We start from the raw sequence: 21,257 nt of genomic DNA, 5'->3' as shown, positions 1-21,257 counted from the left end.
CTCTCTGTAATCCGGACTTTTTGATAAACCGGCACCACGCCGGTCCCGGATAAAAAAAAGTGTTTCCTGTACTTCCAACCACCTTGTTTAATAGAACCATATAGGTTTATAACATAGAAGGAGGCCATTCCAGTCCATCAGGTCTCTGCCAGCTCTTTGCTAGAGCAATCCAAAACTAAGCACACTGCCCTGCTCTCTCCCTAAAGCTTTACAACTTTATTGATTCTAAATATTTACCCAATTTTCCTTTAAAAAGGCAGCGATCTGTTACCTCAAACACTCTCTGTGACAAAGCATTCCATGCCCCAACAAGCACTATGTAAAGACATTTCTTCTGACGTCTCTCCTCACTCTGTGATCATTTCAAGTGGATGATCCCTCATCGCTGACTCCTCAATCACAGGAAATAGTCCTTCCCTAGTCATTCTATCTAATCTCTTCATATTTTTAAAAATCTGCATTAAATCTTCCCTTAGCCTTCTCTGCTCCTGCTTAAATAGTCCTAGTATCTCAAGTCTCTACTATTAACTATAGTTTGCCATCTTTGGCATATTCATCATGTACTGTATTCTTTAGTTAGTGTTCTCTCCAAGTATAATTGCATTATTATTATTATTGTGTCAATTACAAATTCTGGATTGGTTCCCCCATCCTAATGCTGTATTTAAATGGAAAATATCAACTTTACTTCAAAAGCAATTTGGAATAAACTAACTCTTATACATTATTAGCTGAAACAAGATGATCAGCCATGATCTTATTGCATGGCGGAGCAAGCTCGAGGGGCTGTATGGCCTACTCCTGCTCTTATTTCTTATGTTCTTATGTTTTGAAATAGATAGTGCAAAATGCACAACTAAGTCCTTGTTTGTGTTGTCAAATACATTAGCTACTAGCCACATGTCACTAATTGAGAATCCAGATGTGCCCAATTGCATTTTTGATTAGTAAATGAAAATAAGTAATAGCCACTGTTGTTGGGTATGTGATCTCAATACACATTCGCACAGCATAAGCGTGTATACTGTACTTTAACCTTTCTGGGATTTTGTTGGCAAGACAAAAAGAGTGGACGAGTATTTTTTGATCGTTGTGTATGCTTTACTTCTTTGAGAACTGTTTATTGGTTATCTGTTACAATGGTTTGTAACATGGGTGAAAACACCAGAACTCAGCACCATGGAAGCACCAGCAACATTGTATAAAGAGGATTGCTGTTATTGTGGTCAGCTCGACCAATTGGAATAACAGCCCCAGGCCAGAAGAAAGCAAGCCCAACCAATAACGAGCAGCTCCAACAGGGCACGTCATGGCAAAGGGCAAGCAGCATCCAACCAGGTTCTGGATGGAGAGCTGGGGTGGATCTTGCATGTCCTGTTGTGAGAGTCAACATTCTCAGCAATCACTCCAACGAAGTCAAAGTACCACTTGCAACTGCTGGACAAAAACCTAGAAGTCGCACTAAGATGTACTGTGCCTGATAAATTCATGCCAGAATTCCAAACTTTGGTAAAAGAGAAAGACTGCAAAGTTCCGCACTGAATGGTGGTAGATGTTTGTTAAATAAATATACACGTGCAATACATTTTACGAACTTGTATTGTGCGCAAGATGATTTTGACTAAAATTAGTGTATGTGGTTAAAAATGTGTTGCCTTATCCTTGCTTTTGGAACAACACTGCTGTAGACTCATGCTTGACAAGACAGTACATGTGGTAGACTTGTACAAGTCAGCAGAGTCTACGCTACAAATAACTTTAATTTACACTAACTTTATCCAAATTGAATATAATCTATAGTGTAAACAACTTATTCATTCCACTTACATAAGGTCATCTTGCCTGTTTAAAGATCATCCTCAATCAGGACTCAGAAACTAGTACTGGGAGTTTACAGTTACTCTGATTTCGTTACCATATGGCTATTATGCATATTTACAAATGTAAAGTCAGAGCACAAACACTGGATGCTGATCACAGCCTGAATTTCTAATATGAGCTTAATGTTACTTTGAATTTGTACCATTTACTGGCTGAAAGGACAGGTGCATGATCAGACTGTCAATTTCACTAGCTAATTCATCTGAGGTAGTCCAAGTAATGGCCTGAGGTAATTATTTTCTCTCACAACAGGGAAGGCTCCTGAACTGTAGTCTGAATTTTTCCAATGGGAAGTTTAAAATCTGATAATGTTCAGATTCAAATCTATGACCTCGTTGAAGAAAAACCATGCCATTCATACAATCCATGACATCCCTGGGCAGGTTAAAAGTGGAGGTGACGAGTGGACACAAATTAAGTGACAGAGATCAAGCGCTGCCACCAATGGAGGGCGAGAATGGGAAATAAATAAAGGAGTCTCCCACTCTTGTGTCCAGCTAGCCAGTTACACAGCAAGTTGTCTGCTCTACATTTCAGCTGGGTGAGAAAGTATATTTCATACCCTGGGCTCACAGGGCTAAGTAATCATGATGGGCCAAATCTGACACAAATGTTAACAGTACTTAGTTAAACACAGTGACCTGGACTTTCCTCCTGATTTGCTGATTTTCCTCCGGATAAATGTTGGCCAGGACACTGGGAGAGCTCCCACGGCTCTTCTTCGAAAAGTACCATGGAATCTTTTACATCCACAGGTATGTCCTGTCCACAAAAAGCAGGACAAATCCAATCCGGCCAATTACCATCAGTCTACTCGCAATCATCAGCAAACTGATAGAAGGTGTCATCAACAGTGCCATCAAGCAGCACTTACTCACCAATAACCTGCTCACTGATGCCCAGTTTGGGTTCCGCCAAGACCACTTGGCTCCCAACCTCATTACAGCCTTGGTCCAAACGTGGACAAAGGAGCTGAATTCCAGAAGTGAGGCGAGAGTGACTGCCCTTGACATCAAGGCAGCATTTGATCGAGTGTGGCATCAAGGAGCCCTAGTAAAACTGAAGTCAATGGGAATCAGGGGGGAAAACTCTCCACTGGCTGGAGTCATACCTAGCACAAAGGAAGATGGTTGTGGTGGTTGGAGGTCAATCATCACAGCCCCAGGGCTTCGCTGCAAAGTCCCTCAGGGCAGTGTCCTAGGCCCAACCATCTTCAGCTGCTTCATCAATGACCTTCCCTCCAACATAAGGTCAGAAATGGGGATGTTCGCTGATGACTGCACAGTGTTCCGTGCCATTCATAACTCCTCAGATAATGACGCAGTCCATGCCGCATGCAACAAGACCTGGACAACATTCAGGTTTGGGCTGATAAGTGGCAGGTAACATTCGCGCCACGCAAGTGCCAGACAATGACTATCTCCTACAAGTAAGAGTCTAACCACCGCCCCTTGACATTCAATGGCATTACCATCGCCAAATCCCCCACCATCAACATCCTGGGGGGTCACCATTGACCAGAAACTTAACTGAACCAGCCACATCAATACTGTGGTAACAAGAGCACGTTAGAGGCTAGGTATTCTACGGCAAATGTCTCACCTCCTAATTCCTCAAAGCCTTTCCACCATCTACAAGGCACAAGGAGTGTAATGGAATACTCTCCACTTGCCTGGATGAGCGCAGCTCCAACAACACTCAAGAAGCTCGACACCATCCAGGACAAAGCAGCCTGCTTGATTGGCACCCCATCCACCACTTTAAACATTCACACCCTCCACCAGCGGCACACCATTGCTGCAGTGTGTACCATCTACAAGATGCACTGCAGCAACTCGCCAAGGCTTCTTTGGCAGCACCTCCCAAACCCGCGACCTCTTCCACCTAGAAGGACAAGGGCAGCAGACGTATGGGAACACCATCACCTCCAAGTTCCCCTCCAAGTCACACACCATCCGGACTTGGAAATATATCGCCGTTCCTTCATCGTCGCTGGGTCAAAATCCTGGAACTCCCTCCCTAACAGCACTGTGGGAGTACCTTCACCACATGGACTGCAACGGTTCAAGAAGGTGGCTCACCACCACCTTCTCAAGGGCAATTAGGACTGGGCAATAAATGTTGGCCTTGCCAGCTACGCCCACATCCCATGAACGAATAAAAAACACAAGCAATTTGGCCCACTGACCAGAATTTTACATTTTTACACACAAAGGGTGGGGGCCCAGCAGAGCGCGGGAAACCCGGAAGTCACAGAAAGGTTATCCACCCGGAAGTCAGCCCGATTGTCAGGCTGGCTTCCAGTCGGGCTGGGAACACTAGACAAGAGGCCGCAACCACAGGTAGGTGTGGGTACTGACCCCGGAGGGTTGGGGAGGTCCGATCCCCGAGTTAAATCAGAGGCTTCCAGCCTCATTATAATTTTTAAAGTGCCAGCCTGCCTCTTGTGAGCGAGTTGGCTGCCCACTCCCGTTAAACCCGGAAGTGGCGGGTTGGGGTCGGGATGTACTTTAATACTTTAACCTCCCACCTGACCCCAATCCACCCGTTTTCTGGGGTTATAAATCCCCCCATTAAGCCTGTACTGCTATTTTTACCCACATAAGTAACACAGTTTACAACGAGTTACATTTTGTTCATTCATGGGATGTGGGCACCGCTGGCAAGGCCACCATTTATTGCCGATCCCTAATTGCCCTTCAGAAGGTGGTGGTGAGCTGCCTTCTTGAACCGCTGCAGTCCGTGTGGTGAAGGTACTCCCATAGTGCTGTTAGGGAGGGTTGTCCTTCCATCAAGTCTACAGTAGAGAAACAGGCCGCTTTTCCCACAGTACAACAGTGACTCCACTTCAAAAGCACTTAATTGGCTGTAAAGCGCTTTGAGACTTCCGTTGGTCGTGAAAGGCGCTGTATAAATGCAAGTCTTTCTTTTCATTCAGCCCAATTGGTCGATGCTGGCGTTTATGCTCCACATGAGCCTACTCCCACTCTTCTTCATCAAACCCCATCAGCATTAACTGTCTATTGCTTTCTCTCTCTCTCCCCCTCTTGTGCTTATTTAGCTTCCCCTTAACTGCATCTAAGCTATTTGCCTCAACTACTCCTTATGGTTGCATGTTCCACATTCTCACTACTCTTTAGGTAAAGAAGTTTCTCCTGAATTATCTATTGGATTTATTATTGTCTATCTTATATTTATGGTCTCTAGTTTTAGTATTTGCACCTTTGCCTCTATATCCCCTTTATAATAGAGTAAAGATCTGTGCACAGTAAGTGTGGTCTAACCAAGATTCTGTAATAGTAGAACATAAACTTCCCTGCTTTTCAATTCTATCCCTCCTTTTGCCTTTTTATGGATTTATTAGCCTGCGTTGCTACTTTTAGTGATTTGTGTATCTGTACCCCTAGATCCCTTTGCTCCTCTATCCCATTTAGATTCTTAGGGGGAAAATTCGGTATCGCCCATTTTGGGCGCTAATATCGGCCGGGCTCAAAGTTTAGCGCCTGGCGCTAATTATCGCCTCCAACTGCAAAATTCGCCCCTATCGCCCCGGAGGTGATTTGACCGCTAATTCAGGTGCTACACACCTCTCTTAAGGTGCAAACGTCAGAGAGCAAGGCGCTACCTCAGAACGCTACCGAAGCTCAGACGTTGCCAATTACCATGGAAGCCAGACTGGCGCCGTCCAGTTCTTAAAGAGGAGGGGCAATCTTGCTGGCTAGCCACACCCTGCTCATTGCAGCCTTGTATCTTGGCCTGGAGAAACCTCAAAAGCAATTGTGTGGAAGCACTAATGGATAGGCCCAGAGAAAGAGCTCAGCACTTAGGAACCTCAAAAGTGGAGCTGAGAGCCAAAACTCCTTAGGACAGCGTTAAAACCAAACATTTTGCCAACAAGAAAAGGCAGGAAGCGCCCGCCTTTAAATAGCGCTCCCCCAGCCCCTTCCAGACTTGAAAACGTTCCCCTCTACCTGTCCTTCCTAGCGACAGGCGCTAAGGCAGGGGGCGTGACTCAATATATGGTCCGGGGCACTTCCGGGGCGTTGCACGCTTGACTGACGTCACAATCTGCGGGTGCAGGAGATCGTGGCGGTAGTGTTTAGTGCCACCGCAGAACGACTGGTCAATTTTGCGAGCGGCGCTAAAATTGCCGCGCTCGGGCGCTAAGTTCCTAGTACCTCGTTAGCGCCCCCCCGGAGGCGCTAACCAACCGATTTTTCCCCCTTATTATCGAAGCAGTATTTGGCCTCCTTATTCTTCCCTCCAAATGCAACACCTCACACTTATCTACAGTACTGTATATTGAAATTCATTTGTCAATTAAACAGCCATTCTGCAAGTTTATTGTGTCTTCTTGTATTTTGTTGCATTCTTCCTTTGTATTAACTACACCCACCCCAATTTAGTGTCGTCCGCAAATTTAGAAATGTTACTTCCGATTCCAAATCATTAATGTAAATTGTTAACAGTGGTCCCAGCACCGATCCCTGTGGAACAACACTTCCACCTTTTGTCACTCTGAGTAGCTGCCCTTAACCCCTACTCTTTGTTCTGTAGCCAGCTTGCTATCCATTCTGCTACCTTTTCCCTGACTCCACATACTCTGACCTTAGTTATGAGTTTACTATGTGGTACCTTATCGAAGGCCTTTTCAAAATCCAAATATATTACATTACTTTGTCTACTGTTTCTGTTACTTCTTCAACAGAATTCAGTGCTGTTGGGGAGGGTTTAAACTAGCTTGGAAGGGGGATGGGAACCTGAGTGTAGATTCAGAAGGGAGAGAAGCAAAGCTGGAAATGGAAGGCAGTAAATTAGTAAGTGAGTTTGGAAGGCAGAGGAAACAAAGGCTAGAATATAGACAATGGGGTTTGACAGTGCTTATAATGGTATATACTTCAATGCAAGAAGTCTAGTGAATAAGGCAGATGAGCTGAGGGCACAGAGAGACACGTAGAAGTATGATATCACAGCTATTACAGAAACATGGCTGAAAGAAGGGCAGGAATGGCAGCTCAACATTCCTGGTTACAGGGTTTTCAGGCGAGATAGAGAGGGGGATAAAAAAGGAGGAGGATCGCAATATTGGTTAAAGAAACAATTACAGCTGTGAGGAGGGATGATGTGTTAGAAGGATCATCAAATTAGGCCATATAGGTTGAACGGAAGAACAAAAAAGGGGCAATTACACTGCTGGGAGTGTACTATAGACGCCCAAATAGTCAGAGGGAGTTAGAAGAGCAAATATGCAGGCAAATTTCTGAGAAGTGCAAAAACAATAGGGCACTAATAGTAGGGGATTTCAACTCCCCTAACATTAACTGGGATAGAATCAGTGTAAAACATATAGAGGGCGCAGAATTCTTAAAATGCATTCAGGAGAACTTTTTTAGCCAGTATGTAGCAAGCCCAACAAGAGGGGCGGCAGTTCTGGACTTAGTTTTAGAGAATGAAGCTGGGTAGGTGGAAGGGGCATCAGTGGGACAGCATTTTGGTGGTAGTGATCATAATTCAGTTAGACTGAGCGTAGTTATGGAAAAGGACAAAGATAGATCAGGAGTAAAAGTTCTCAAATGGGGAAAGGCCAATTTTTCTAAGCCGAGATGTGATTTAGGAAAAAGTAGAATCATAGAAAGAATCATAGAAAGTTACAGCACGGAAGGAGGCCATTTCGGCCCATTGTGTCCGTGCCGGCCAACAAAGAGCTATCCAGCCTAATCCCACTTCCCAGCTCTTGGTCCGTAGCCCTGCAGGTTACAGCATCCCAAGTGCACATCCAAGTACTTTTTAAATGTGGTTAGGGTTTCTACCTCTACCACCCTTTCAGGCAGTGAGTTCCAGACCCCTACAACCCTCTGGGTGAAGAAATTTCCCCTCAAATCCCCTCGAAACCTTCCACCAATTATTTTAAATCTGTGCCCCCTGGTTTTTGACCCCTCTGCTAAGGGAAATAGGTCCTTTCTATTCACTTTATCTAGGCCCCTCATAATTTTATACACCTCAATAAGGTCTCCCCTCAGCCTCCTCTGTTCCAAGGAAAACAAACCCAGCCTTTCCAGTCTTTCCTCATAGCTAAGATTCTCTACTCCCGGCAACATCCTCGTAAATCTCCTCTGTACCCTCGCTAGTGCAATCACATCTTTCCTGTAATGTTGTGACCAGAACTGCACGCAGTGCTCTAGCTGAGGCCTAACTAGTGTCTTATACAGTTGAAGCATAATCCCCCTGCTCTTGTATTCTATGCCTCTTGCATAAGAAATTAGCGTGCAAAATTAAGGCACATGGGAATGGGGGCAAGGTATTGACTTGGATAGAGAACTGGTTGGCGGACAGAAAGCAAAGAGTTGGAATAAACGGGTCGTTTTCCGAGTGGCAGGCAGTGACTAGTGGGGTACCGCAAGGATCGGTGCTAGGACCCCAGCTGTTCACAATATATATTAATGATCTGGACGAGGGAATTGGATGTAATATCTCCAAATTTGCAGACGACACAAAGCTGGGTGGGAGGGTATGCTGTGAGGAGGATGTCGTGAAACTCCAGTACGATTTGGACAGGTTGGGTGATTGGGCAGAAACATGGCAAATGCACTATAATGTGGATAAATGTGAGGTTATCCACTTTGGTGGCAAAAACAGGAAGGCAGACTATTATTTGAATGGCAATAGATTGGGAGAAGGGGAAGTGCAAAGAGACCTGGGTGTTCTTGTGCACCAGTCGCTGAAGGTAAGCATGCAGGTGCAGCAGGCGGTTAAGGTGGCAAATGGTATGTTGGCCTTCATAGCGAGAGGGTTTGAGTACAGGAACAAGGATGTCTTGCTGCAGTTGTACAGGGCCTTGGTGAGACCGCACCTTGAGTATTGTGTGCAGTTTTGGTCGCCTTATCTGAGGAAGGACGTTCTTGCCATGGAAGGAGTGCAGCGAAGATTCACCAGGCTGATACCTGGGATGGCAGGAATGACGTATGAGGAGAGATTGTGTCGATTGGGCTTATACTCACTGGAGTTTAGAAGATTGAGAGGGAATCTCATCGAAACCTATAAAATTCTGTCAGGCCTGGACAGACTAGATGCGGGAAGGATGTTTCCGATGGCCGGGGAGTCCAGAACCAGGGGTCATAGTCTAAGGATAAGGGGTAAGCCATTTAGGACTGAAATAAGGAGGAATTTTTTCACCCAGAGAGTGGTGAACCTGTGGAATTCTCTGCCACAGAGGGCAGTGGAGGCCAGTTCATTAAATATATTCAAGAAGGAGTTGGATATATTTCTTAAGGCTAAAGGGATCAAGGGATATGGGGAGAAACATAGAAGATAGGAGCAGGAGTAGGCCATTCAGCCCCTTGAGCCTGCTCCGCCATTCAATGTGATCATGGCTGATCATCCAAATTCAGTACCCTGTCCCTGCCTTCTCCCCATATCCCTTGATCCCTTTAGCCTTAAGAAATATATCCAACTCTTTCTTGAATATATTTAATGAACTGGCCTCCACCGCCCTCTGTGGCAGAGAATTCCACAGGTTCACCACTCTCTGGGTGAAGAAATTCCTCTTCATTTCAGTCCTAAACGGCTTACTCCTTTATCCTTAGACTATGACCCCTGGTTCTGGACTCCCCGGCCATCAGAAACATCCTTCCTGCATCTAGTCTGTCCAGGCCTGACAGAATTTTATAGGTTTCGATGAGATCCCCTCTCAATCTTCTAAACTCCAGTGAGTATAAGCCCAATCAACACAATCTCTCCTCATGCGTCATTCCTGCCATCCCAGGTATCAGCCTGGTGAATCTTCGCTGCACTCCTTCCATGGCAAGAACGTCCTTCCTCAGATAAGGCGACCAAAACTGCACACAATACTCAAGGAGCGGTCTCACCAAGGCCCTGTACAACTGCAGCAAGACATCCTTGTTCTTGTACTCGAACCCTCTTGCTATGAAGGCCAACATACCATTTGCCTTCTTAACCGCCTGCTGCACCTGCATGCTTACCTTCAGCGACTGGTGCACAAGGACACCCAGGTCTCTTTGCACTTCCCCTTCTCCCAATCTATTGCCATTCAAATAATAATCTGCCTTCCTGTTTTTGCCACCAAAGTGGATAACTTCACATTTATCCACATTATAGTGCATTTGCCATGTTTCTGCCCAATCACCCAACCTGTCCAAATCGTACTGGAGTTTCACGACATCCTCCTCACAGCATACTCTCCCACCCAGCTTTGTGTCGTCTGCAAATTTGGAGATATTACATCCAATTCCCTCGTCCAGATCATTAATATATATTGTGAACAGCTGGGGTCCTAGGACCGATCCTTGCGGTACCCCACTAGTCACTGCCTGCCACTCGGAAAACGACCCGTTTATTCCAACTCTTTGCTTTCTGTCCGCCAACCAGTTCTCTATCCAAGTCAATACCTTGCCCCCAATCCCATGTGCCTTAATTTTGCACGCTAATCTCTTATGCGGGACCTTATCGAAAGCCTTCTGAAAATCCAAATACACCACATCCACTGGTTCTCCCTTATCTATTTTACCAGTTACATCCTCAAAAAATAATGTTGGACTGACAGGACTTGTCAATGTTGAATTACACTTTCCTCTTAAAAAAAAAAGCGGGCGTCTTTAATACACAGTATTGGCCAGGAACCACTTAGACTTGACATTTACAAAAATAAAATTTGACTATCCGGTTAAACTTCAGACAAATTTCTCCTCTCAAGTAATTGAACAGCAACTTATATTTATTTAATCAATTTTAATTTCACATACAAATTATGCCCAGGCTTGGTGGTTTTACAAAGGAGACAGAAGTGATTGCAATTATGTTTGGATGTAAGTCTTATATCTTCCCCCCTCAAGCAATCTGCCTTGGAAAATAACAAATGACTCTGAATAGGTTAAATCTGAGCATGTGAAAAGCTGCAACATTCAAGATCCATTGATGTGCAGTTAAATGCATGGCTGGAGAAGTGGTGCAGGAGGGAGGGCTTCTGATTCTTGGGGCATTTGGGACTGGTTCTGGGGGAAGGGGCACCTGAACAAAGCCGGGACCAATGTTCTCGCTAAGAGGGTAACTAGTACTATTGGGGAGGGTTTCAACTAATTTGTCAGGGGGAGGGGAACCAGAAAATAGATCAGAGGACAGAGTAAACAACAGTAAAATTAGAAATATTCCAAAAATAACATGGACCAGATTGAGGAGAATAGCAAACATGACGAAGGAGATAATAAATTGTATGTACGTCAAAGTCTGCAGTGCAACTAATAAGGTTGGTGAGTTGAAGGCACAAATTGCTACATGCTTGGCAGGGGGATGGGCACCAGCATATAGGAGTAGAAAAGAGGAATAAGGTGCATAAAAGAGTGATTGTGTTGGATCGTATTAGAGAAGCTAGTACTAGTGGTGGTAGTAGTACCATATTAGATAGGAGCAGACTAAGAAAGACTACGAAAAATTCAAAAATGGGTTTAGAATGCATGTACGCAAACACACAAAGTGTGGTGAATAAGGTTGGTGAGCTACAAGCACAATTAGCTGTGTGGCAATATGATGTTGTGGCAATAACAGAAACAGTGAGGACTGGGCACTGAATATTCAAGGGTACATGGTGTTCAGAAAAGATAGGGAAGGTAAAAAAGGGAGGTGGGGTGGCAGTGCTGATTAAGGAAGACATTGTAGTGTTGGAAAGGGAGGATGTTCTTGAGGGGACGAGGACAGAATCCATTTGGTTAGAGTTCAGGAGCAAAAAGGGTATGATCACGCTATTGGGGGTATTCTATAGGCCTCCAAATAGTGAGAGGGATGTAGAGGAGCAAATCTGCAGGGAAATCGCAGAGATATGCAAGAGCTATAGGGTGGTGATATTGGGGAACTTTAATTACCCAAATGTCGATTGGGATAATGCTAGGGTAAAGGGAAAGGAGGGGGAGGAATTTCTGAAATGTGTTCAGGAGAATTTCCTTGGCCAATATGTTCTTGGCCCAACTAGGAAGGAGGCATTGCTGGATCTGGTGCTGGGGAATGAGATGGGCCAGGTTGACCAAGTGTCTGTGGGAGAACACTTGGCTACGAGTGATCATCGTATCGTAAGATTTAGATTAGCAATTGAGAGGAGCATGGAACAATCTAGAGTGGAACTTCTAAACTGGAATAGGGCTAACTTCAATGGGATGCGAAAAGATCTAACTAGGGTAAAATGGAACCAAAGACTGACAGGAAAAACTTTAACGGAACAATTGGTGATCTTTAAGGAGGAGATGTTCCAAGTACAGGCTAGGTACATTCCAAGAAGAGGGAAAGGTAGGGCAACTAAAATCAGGGTTCCTTGGATGACAAGGGAGATGGAGAAGATGATGAAACAAAAAAAAAAGTGTATGATGCATGTCAGGTGAATTCTTCAAGGGAGAACCAGGCCAAATACAATAAGTTGAGAGGGGATGTGAAGATGAAAATAAGATTGGCAAAGACAGAATATGAGAGTAGAATGGCGGTTAACATAAAAGGGAACCCAAAAATATTCTACCGGCATGTAAACAGTAAGCGGGTAGTAGGAGGCAGGGTGGGGCCTAGTAGAGAAAAAGGTGATATATGATTCGAGGTGCAGGGCAAGGCTAGAATACTCAATGAATACTTTGTATCGGCGTTTACTAAGGAGGTGAATGCTGACAAAATATCGGTAGAAGTAGAAAAGGTAGAAGCAGTGGAAGGGGTGAAAATTGATAGACAGGATATACTATCATAGAGTGGACAAGTCGCCTGGTCCAGATAGCCTGCATCCCAGGTTGCTAAGGGAATTGGGGGAGGAGATAGTGGAAGTGCTTGCCATAATTTTCCAATCTTCCCTAGATGTGGGGGAGGTGCCTGAGGATTGGAAAGTGGCAAATGTGACATCATTGTTCAAGAAAAGGTGCAAGGACAATCCTAGTAACCACAGGCCAGTCAGTTTAACATCAGTGGTGGGTGAAGTTTTAGAAACAATAACCAAGGAAAAAATTAACGGGCACCTGGAGAGGTTTAAGCTAATTAAGGAGAGCCAACACGGATTTGTAAAAGGCAGATCGTGTTTGACTAATCTAACTGAATTTTTTGATGAAGCAAGAGAGGATTGATGAAGGGAATGCAATGGATGTTGTCTACATGGATTATCAGAAGGCGTTTGACAAAGTACCACATAGAAGGCTGGTTAACAACATTGAGGCTCATGGAATAGGTGGGTCAGTGGCAGCTTGGATAAGGAATTGGCTTAAGGACAGACAACAGCGAGTTGTGGTAAATGGCTGTTTTTCACTGGAGGATGGAGGATGGTAGACAGTGGTGTTCCCCAAAGGTCAGTGCTGGGGCCACTGCATTTTTTGATACATATATATTAAAAAATGACCTGGATATTGGAGTACAGAGTAGAATTTCTAAATTTACCCAAGACACCAAACTTAGGGGCATGGCAAACAGTGATGATGATATCAATCGACTGCAACAGGACATAGAAAGGCTAGTAGAATGGGCAGACAAGTGGCAGATGGAATTTAATACAGAGAAGTGTGAGGTGATGCATTTTGGCAGAAGGAACAGGGAGACACTTAAATGGCACAGTTTTAGAGTGTGCAGGGACAGAGGGACCTGGGAGTTAATGTGCATAGGTCCCTGAAGGTGGCAGGACATATGAGAGAGAGTGGTTAACAAAGCATATGGGATCTTGGACTTCATAAATAGAGGTATTGAGTACAGAAATAGAGAAGTTATGCTGAACCTTTATAAAGCATTGGTTAGGCCAGAACTGGAGTACTGCTTTAGGAAGGATGTGAAGACCCTAGAGAGGGTACAGAGGAGATTTACCAGAATAGTTCTGGGGATGGGGGATCTTAGCTACAAGGACAAGTTGGAGAAGCTGGATTTGTTTTCATTAGAGCAAAGGAGGTTGAGGGGTGAGTTGTTAGAGGTCTACAAGATTATGATGGGTTTGGATAGGCTAGACGGGGAAAGGCTGTTCACACTAGTTGATGGCACAAGGACTAGGGGACACAGATTTAAGGTTTTGGGCAAGAGATACAGGGGGGATGTGAGGAAAAACTTTTTTACACAGCGAGTAGTGATGATCTGGAATTCGCTGCTGACGGAAGTGGTGGAAGCGGAGACACTGTTAAATAGAGGAGACGGGATATGCATTTGAGGGAAATAAACCTGCAGGGCTACGGGGATAGAGAGGGGGAATGGGACTGACTGGATTGCTCTACAGAGAGCTAGCACGGACTCGATGGGCTGAATGACCTCCTTCTGTGCCGTTATGACTCTATGACTAGTTTCTCAAGTACTTTTTCCTCTACTGATATTAATTACTTTAAGTTCCTCACTCTTATTAGCCCCTTGCTTCCCCACTATTTTTGGTGCGCTTTTTGTGTCTTCCACTGTGAAGATACAAAATATTGGTTTAGAGTCTCTGCCATTTCCTTATTCCCCATTATAATTTCACCTATCTCAGCCTGTAAGGGACCAACATTTACTTTACTCTCTTCCCTTTTACTTACTTGTAGAAGCTCTTACACTGTTTTTTATATTTATTTCTAATTTACTCTCATTCTACTTTCTCCCCTTTTTATCAATTTTTATCATCCTTTGCTGGTTTCTAAAGCTCACCCAATCCTCAGGCTTACTACTTTTCTTCAGAACATTATAAGCCTCTTTTAATCTAATACTATCCTTAACTTCTTTAGTTAGCCACAGATGGATCACTTTTCCCATGGAGTTTTTATTTCCCAATGGAATGTATATTCGTTGAGAATTTTGGAATATTTCATGTTTGCCACTGCTTATCGACCTTTTAATCTAATTTTCCAATCTACCTTAGCTAACTCGCCCCTCATACCTATGTAATTGGCTTTATTTAAGTTTAAGACTCTCATTTCTAACTGAAGTATTTGACTCTTCCCCAGAGGATCCTTTACTATGAGATTACTAATTAACGCGGTCTCATTACACAATACAAGATCTAAAATAGCCTGTTCCCTGCTTGGTTCCATGACGTATTATTCTAGGAAACTGTCTCGAATGCATTCCATGAACTCGCCCTCCAGACTACCTTTGCCAATTTGATTTGCCCAGTCTATATGAAGATTAAAGTCCCCCATGATTATTGTATTACCTTTGCTACAAGCTCCCGTTATTTATTGATACTCTGTCCAACAGTACAGCTACAGTTTGGGGGCCTATAAACTACTCCCACCAGTGTTTTCTGCCCCTTGTTATTTCTTATCTCCACCCAAACGGATTCTACTTCCCATCCTTTCGCACAACTGTCCTTATGACATCCTTTATTATCAGGGCTACCCCCACCTTTTCCATTCTGCCTGTCTTTTCTAAACATCAGGGCCTAGAAATTCAGTGCCCTTAGCACCGATTTTGCGGCGCTAGAGGGCCTAGCGCTGCAATTGGCGCCGGTTCCTAAATTGCCTGGGGCCCTTCCGCGGCGGTAGACCGGTAGCGCTGCGCCGGCACCGATGACGTCATCGGTGTGCGCAGCGTCCCGGTTGCCGTGGTAACCCGGCCCCAAGCCGAAATTCAGTTGCGCCCGCCTCGCCCGTGGCAGGCGCAACTAAGACTCTGGCAACAGAGTCTTCCCCCAGTGTGCGCCGGCGCATAAAGGTGGAGCGGCGGCCGGCCGCGTTCCCGGCGGCCGCCTGCCCGCACCTCCCTTCCCGGACTCCTGCATTCCCCCCCCCGCGGCCCTGATCAGTGTCTCATGCGAGCCCGGCACTTCCCTGAGGTGCCGGGCTCAGATGTCGGGTCAATCCGCCGGACAGTTGTCGGCTGCAGGCAGCTCCTCCTTAACAGGAGGAGGAGGCCTGCAGTTCCCCCGCCTGCCGCACCGCATCGGGTGCCGCAGCGGGGGATTAGCGCCGGGAAACCCAAGTTGACGCCCGTTTTGAGGCGCTAAAGGAGGGTTTTAGCGCCCGCCGCCGTCTGGGCCCGGCGCACCCGAATTTTCGTCGGGCGCTGCCGCATTACCGCTGGCGCAAACTTTCTGGCGCTACAGCCCTGGCAAGACCAGAACCCAATTTCTAGGCCCAAGTACCCTGGAATATTTCGCTTCCAACCTTGGTCACCTTGCAACCACATCTCTGTAATGGCTATTAGATCAAAACCATTTATCTCTATTTCTGCCACTAATTCGTCTACCTTGTTATGAATGCCTCATGCATTCAGGTAAAGAGCCTTTAATTTTAACTTTTTAACCATTATTCCCTGCTTTCACCTTATTTGCTGACGCACTTTTACTGTTAAACTGTCACTTCCTGTCACACTCTGCTTATCTTTACCCAAATCGCTATACTGCTCCATTACCTTGACTATTCTCTTTAGATTTCTAAATTTCACCTCACCTGACCACCTCCCCCCACCAAAAAAAAAACTTTTTAGCTTAAAGCCTTATCTACAGCCCTAGTATTTAGAATCGCCAGGACACTGGTCCCAGCCTGGTTTAAGTGAAGACCGTCCCAACGGAACAGCTCCCTCTTTCCCCAGTACGGTGCCAGTGCCCCATGAACTGAAACCCCTTCCTCCCACACCACTCTTGGAGCCACGCATTTAACTCTCTGATCTGCTTGTCCCTATGCCAGTTTGCACGTGGCTCAGGTAACAATCCAGAGATTATTACCTTTGAGGTTCTGCTTTTTAATTTGGACCCTAGCTTCTCAAACTCTCTCAGCAGAACCTCATTCCTAGTTCCTCCTATGTCGTTGGTTCCTACGTGGACCACGCCAACTGGATCCTCCCCCTCCCACTCCAAATTCTTCTCCAGCCGTGAGGAGATATCATTAACCCTGGCACTGGACTAGGCAGGCAACACAACCTTTAGAACTGCAGAGAACAGTATCTATCCCCGACTATACTGTCCTCTACTACTACAACATTCCTTTTCACTCCCCCCACTTGAATGGCCTCCTGTACCACAGTGCCGTGGTCAGTTTGCTCATCCACACAGGCAGCGAGAACCTCATACCTGCTGAACAAGGGCAAAGTCGGAGACTCCTCCAGCACTGCACCTAGGATCCCCTTACCTGCCTGAGTTGCAATCACACCATATTGTCCCTGACCACTAACCAGACTTGTACCACTACCTAACCTAAGGGGTGTGACTGCTTCCTTGATCAAAGTGTCCAGATAACTCTCCTCCTCCCTGATGCCCTGCAATGTCTGTACCTCAGACTCAAGCTCAACAACACTGAGCTGAAGTTCCTCGAGATGCCGACACTTACTGCAGATGTGGTCGTCCGGGATCGCGATGCTCGCCACAAACTCCCACATGCTGCAATTGCGGCACACCACCAGCACTGCTATCCTTTTATAACCTTGTTTTATTTATTTCGTTAATTAAAATGTATGTATTTAATTAACTTAGCTTATAGTTTAGTTCAGCTAATTACTAGATCTAGTTTAAGTGCTAGGTAGATTAAATTAAACTGTAACTGCAACACAAAGCACTCCAAGTATTGGAGGCAAAAAGCAGCACCTCCTTCCCCCTCTGCTCCAAATTCCCATTCTCTCCAAATTCCCATTCTCTCCAAATTCCCAAGTTTAACACTCTGTTTAGAAGCACACTGTTTAAGATCATTCTGTGCAGACCACTGATTACCAGTAATTAAAGGACAGTCAGCCTAACCTCGGTGGTGGGCAAATTGTTGGAAAAAATTCTGAGGGACAGTATCAATCGTCATTTAGAAAGGTACGGATTAATCAAGGACAGTCAGCATGGATTTGTTAAGGGAAGGTCGTGTCTGACTAAATTTTTGAGGGTCATGTTTATTTCTAACAGCAGATTTCTGATTGGTCACCTTGGAGAACAAGGCACACCCAGCAGTTTCTCTGGACTGTGTAATTAGATCCTGCCTGCCTAAGTAATCAATTACTTTGCAAAGTGTAATTCGAGCCATTCTGACCGCCAGGCTCCAGACAGAATGGAACTCATAGAACAGACAGGGCCCACCCTCGTGGGTTGACCCACTCCCATCCCCAAACAAGTTCCTAACCTTCCTCCCACCCAGAGTTTATGACCTTTTCCCTCTCCACAAGTTCCTGATCCTGACCTTCACCCCACCCAAGTTCCTGACATTCTCCCCCTGCCCAAGTGCTTGACCTCCCCGCCCCACCGAGTTCCTGACCTCCACCTCGCCCCCCCCACCCAAGTTCCTGGCCCGAGTTTCTGACTTCCCCCCCCCCACCCAAGTTCCAAGTTTCTGACTGCCTGCCCCCAACCCCTCCCGAGCTCCTGCCCTTCTCGCCCCCTTCAAGTACCTGACCTCCTCCCCCACCCAGGTTCCTGACCTTCCTCCCCCATCCCGCAACAAGTTCCTGACCCTCCCCGATAGGGCATTGTGTGTGGGTCACAGATTGTTAACAGGTTTATTGGGTATGAAGTGAATAGTAACAGTGTCATGACTTCTGGATTTCGTCTAGTCCAATGACATCACTTGGCACACACGCACCGAGGTTTCCGAGAAATCAACCGTGTCTCGGGGTAGGAGGAGAATGTGGTGTGGGTGTACAGGGGGTGGGGTTGGAAGAGTGTGATCCGTCTTACCATCTGGATCACGTTCTCGCTCTCATTCCCCCTCCCCTTTAGACCTGGATCTCCGTGCTCTTCACCACCACCCCCCCCCCACCCAGGAGTTCCTGACCTTCTCCCACCGAGTTCCTGACCTCCGATCCTCTCTCTTCCCCCTTCGATCCTCTCTCTCCCCCTCCAATCCCCTCTCGCACCCCCCTCAGATTCCCTCTCTCTCTCTCTCCCCTCAGATTCCCTTTCTCTCTTCCCCCCCCCCACCAATCTCCTCTCTTCCCCCCCGTCCAATCCTCTCTCTCTCTCTCTCTCCCCCGCTCCGAACCCCACACTCTCTCCCCCATCGGATCCCCCCCCCCCGTCTTTCTCGCTCTCTTCCCCCCCCCGCCCACCCCGGTCCACTCTCTCTCTCTCTCTCTCTCTCTCCCCTTTCAATCCTCTCTCTTCCCCCAGCCACCAACGGACCAAGTGACGTTCTCCACACGGAGCCAAGGAAAGCGTGGCCCACTGAAGTCCGTTACTGTTGGGTACTGCACATGCGTGGCCTCAGTACACGGCGCGCATGTGCAGAAGGGGATCGGGTACACATGTGCGGCTCCGGGATACCGCGCGCATGCGCAGAAGGCCGTAAAAGTGTTCATTCAGATAATCATTCCGTTTTTTGAGAAGGTAACAAGGAGGGCTGATGAGGGTAATGCATTTGATGTAGTCTGCATGGATTTTAGCAAGGCTTTTGACAAGGTCCCACATGGCAGACTGGTCAGAAAAGTAAAAGCCCATGGGATCCAAGGGAAAGTGGCAAGTTGGATCCAAAATTGACTCAGTGGCAGGAAGCAAAGGATAATGGTCGAAGGATGTTTTTGTGACTGGAAGGCTGTTTCCAGTTGAGTTCCGCAGGGCTCAGTATGGGTCCCTTGCTTTTTGTGGTATATTTCAATGATTTAGACTTCAATGTAGGGGGCATGATTAAGAAGTTTGAAGATGATACAAAAATTGACTGCCTGGTTGATAGTGAAGAAGAAAGCCATAGACTGCAGGAAGATATCAATGGACTGGTCAGGTGGGCAGAAAAGTTCTCAAAATTCCCGCACTCCCCAAATTATGGATTGAGGGACCCTGTTTGGACATGTTATTAAAAACAGGGCACCCAAAATGGCTTCTGTAACCTCGCGGCCAAAACCGACAGGATTTTTAAAACAGGGCTCTGCAGACAGGCAGGCCCAGAGACGAAACTTAAAATGCAGGAATCTGTGAAAAGGACTCTCTGGGGCCAGACAGCCAAAGTAAACACAGAAGACGCATCATTCGACTTGAAATAGATCAAGCCAGAATGGGCCTAGAATCAAGGCCATTAGGTTTCTGCTTATTTAATCAGTAACAGCTCACAGTAGTCATCAAGTCAGGATGGGGACAATTAAGCTTCATCCATGACAAACAACCAGGACATCGGGGCCATTAGACCTGGACAACCACTCCACAAGTCGTTAAAATAAATGGCTGAATCATTTAAACAAACTCGCCAAAAGTTAAACAATGCACTGACCTGATTTGGCGCGCAGATAAGGAGTTGAAGAACGGGTATAATTGTAGGCCCATCAGTAGCAATCGCTCTCTTGATGCTTATCGCTCTTATCGCTTGCCTGTGGCCTTGGCCTGCTGCCTCTCGTATTCGCACCCTGGCCTCGTGGCGGGTTCTCTTCTCGCTCCCCGCACCGCTCAACAATGAAGGACGCCCATTACACTGGGGCCAAATGCGGGAGAACGAGTCCTGAGTTCAAAACCACACAGGACACACAGGCCACAAACGGGCAGACGAGACGAGATGAGACGAAGAAGAAGGTAAACCGGCAAAGGCAAAGAAGGGCAGTGGAAAGACGCATTTGGGGACCAACGCCCAGTTATAAGCTGGTGTTTGGTGAATAAGTTGACGTATAGTGTAACCCCAATTTAAGAAAATGCTGACATTCGAAGGATGGGTAGAAGAACCGAGACATGCAGCCTAGTTATAAGCTGACGTTTGTCACATGGACAGTAATAGCCCGGTTAAAGAATAAGCTGGCGTTCAAAGAATGGTTAGCGGTGCCCATGACGAATAAACTGGCGTTTGAAGCTTGGCTAGTGAAATCATTCAGATGGTAAATGTAGTGTATGTACCTTTAAGAGAGAACTACTTTTACAGCTCCGGTATACTGTAGTACCGGCAGTGACCACACCTGTATATAAGCCTTGAGCATTCCTCCTCCAGTAAACACCTGTTGATTGTTAATTTACAGCCTCTGTCTAGTTATTGGAAAACATCATACTTTAAGAATCACGGATTCAACAGTGGCGATGAGGTCGATTCGAATCTACCTGCAACTCTGCATTTCCTTTCAAGGATTCGCTCCGGGAGGACGGTGGAAGAAAGTCGAGGGCAGAAGCACGGGCGTCGACCACGAGCAACCGCCCAGTCATCCGGCAGAGAGTGAACATCGCAGGGGAGGCTGTTGAGAGCTGGGCTTGGTTCTCCAGCCACGACGATCCAGCAACAGACTGGCAACAGGTACAGCGCAGACCCTTCCCGGACAGCGACGGCTGGAGCCAACCGACGGCACAGAAAAGGCCGAGCTGCGTCGACGGGGTAAGAGAGAGGGTGAAGCGCAAAGGGCGCAGCCAGGGGTTGAAAACCGAGTGGCGTCGACGGAAAACAAAAAGAGAGGGTAAAGCAGCAGCCGGGTTCAGGACCGAGCGGCGGCAATGATAGAGGCGCACAGGAGAACGCGCAGAGCACAGCCAGGGCTCAAGGGCTGAAAAGCGTTCGCGGGGGAAAGAAAGGAAGCGCGGGAGATGCCATTAA

The 21,257-nt window shown here is 46.4% G+C and overlaps 1 protein-coding gene across 2 annotated transcripts in view; it reads right to left on the bottom strand.

Annotated features, from left to right (window-relative positions):
• The window catches only part of cetn4 (centrin 4), a 58,968-nt gene that overhangs the window by 16,712 nt on the left and 20,999 nt on the right, over positions 1–21,257 (bottom strand). The window lies entirely within an intron of this gene.

The sequence above is a fragment of the Somniosus microcephalus genome, chromosome 2 (genome assembly GCF_052327205.1).
Source record: "Somniosus microcephalus isolate GS21.2 chromosome 2, FLI_Smic_1.0, whole genome shotgun sequence".
Taxonomy (NCBI): domain Eukaryota; kingdom Metazoa; phylum Chordata; class Chondrichthyes; order Squaliformes; family Somniosidae; genus Somniosus; species Somniosus microcephalus.
Note: the sequence above shows the minus strand (reverse complement) of the source record. Positions and strands in the feature narration are given on the sequence as shown.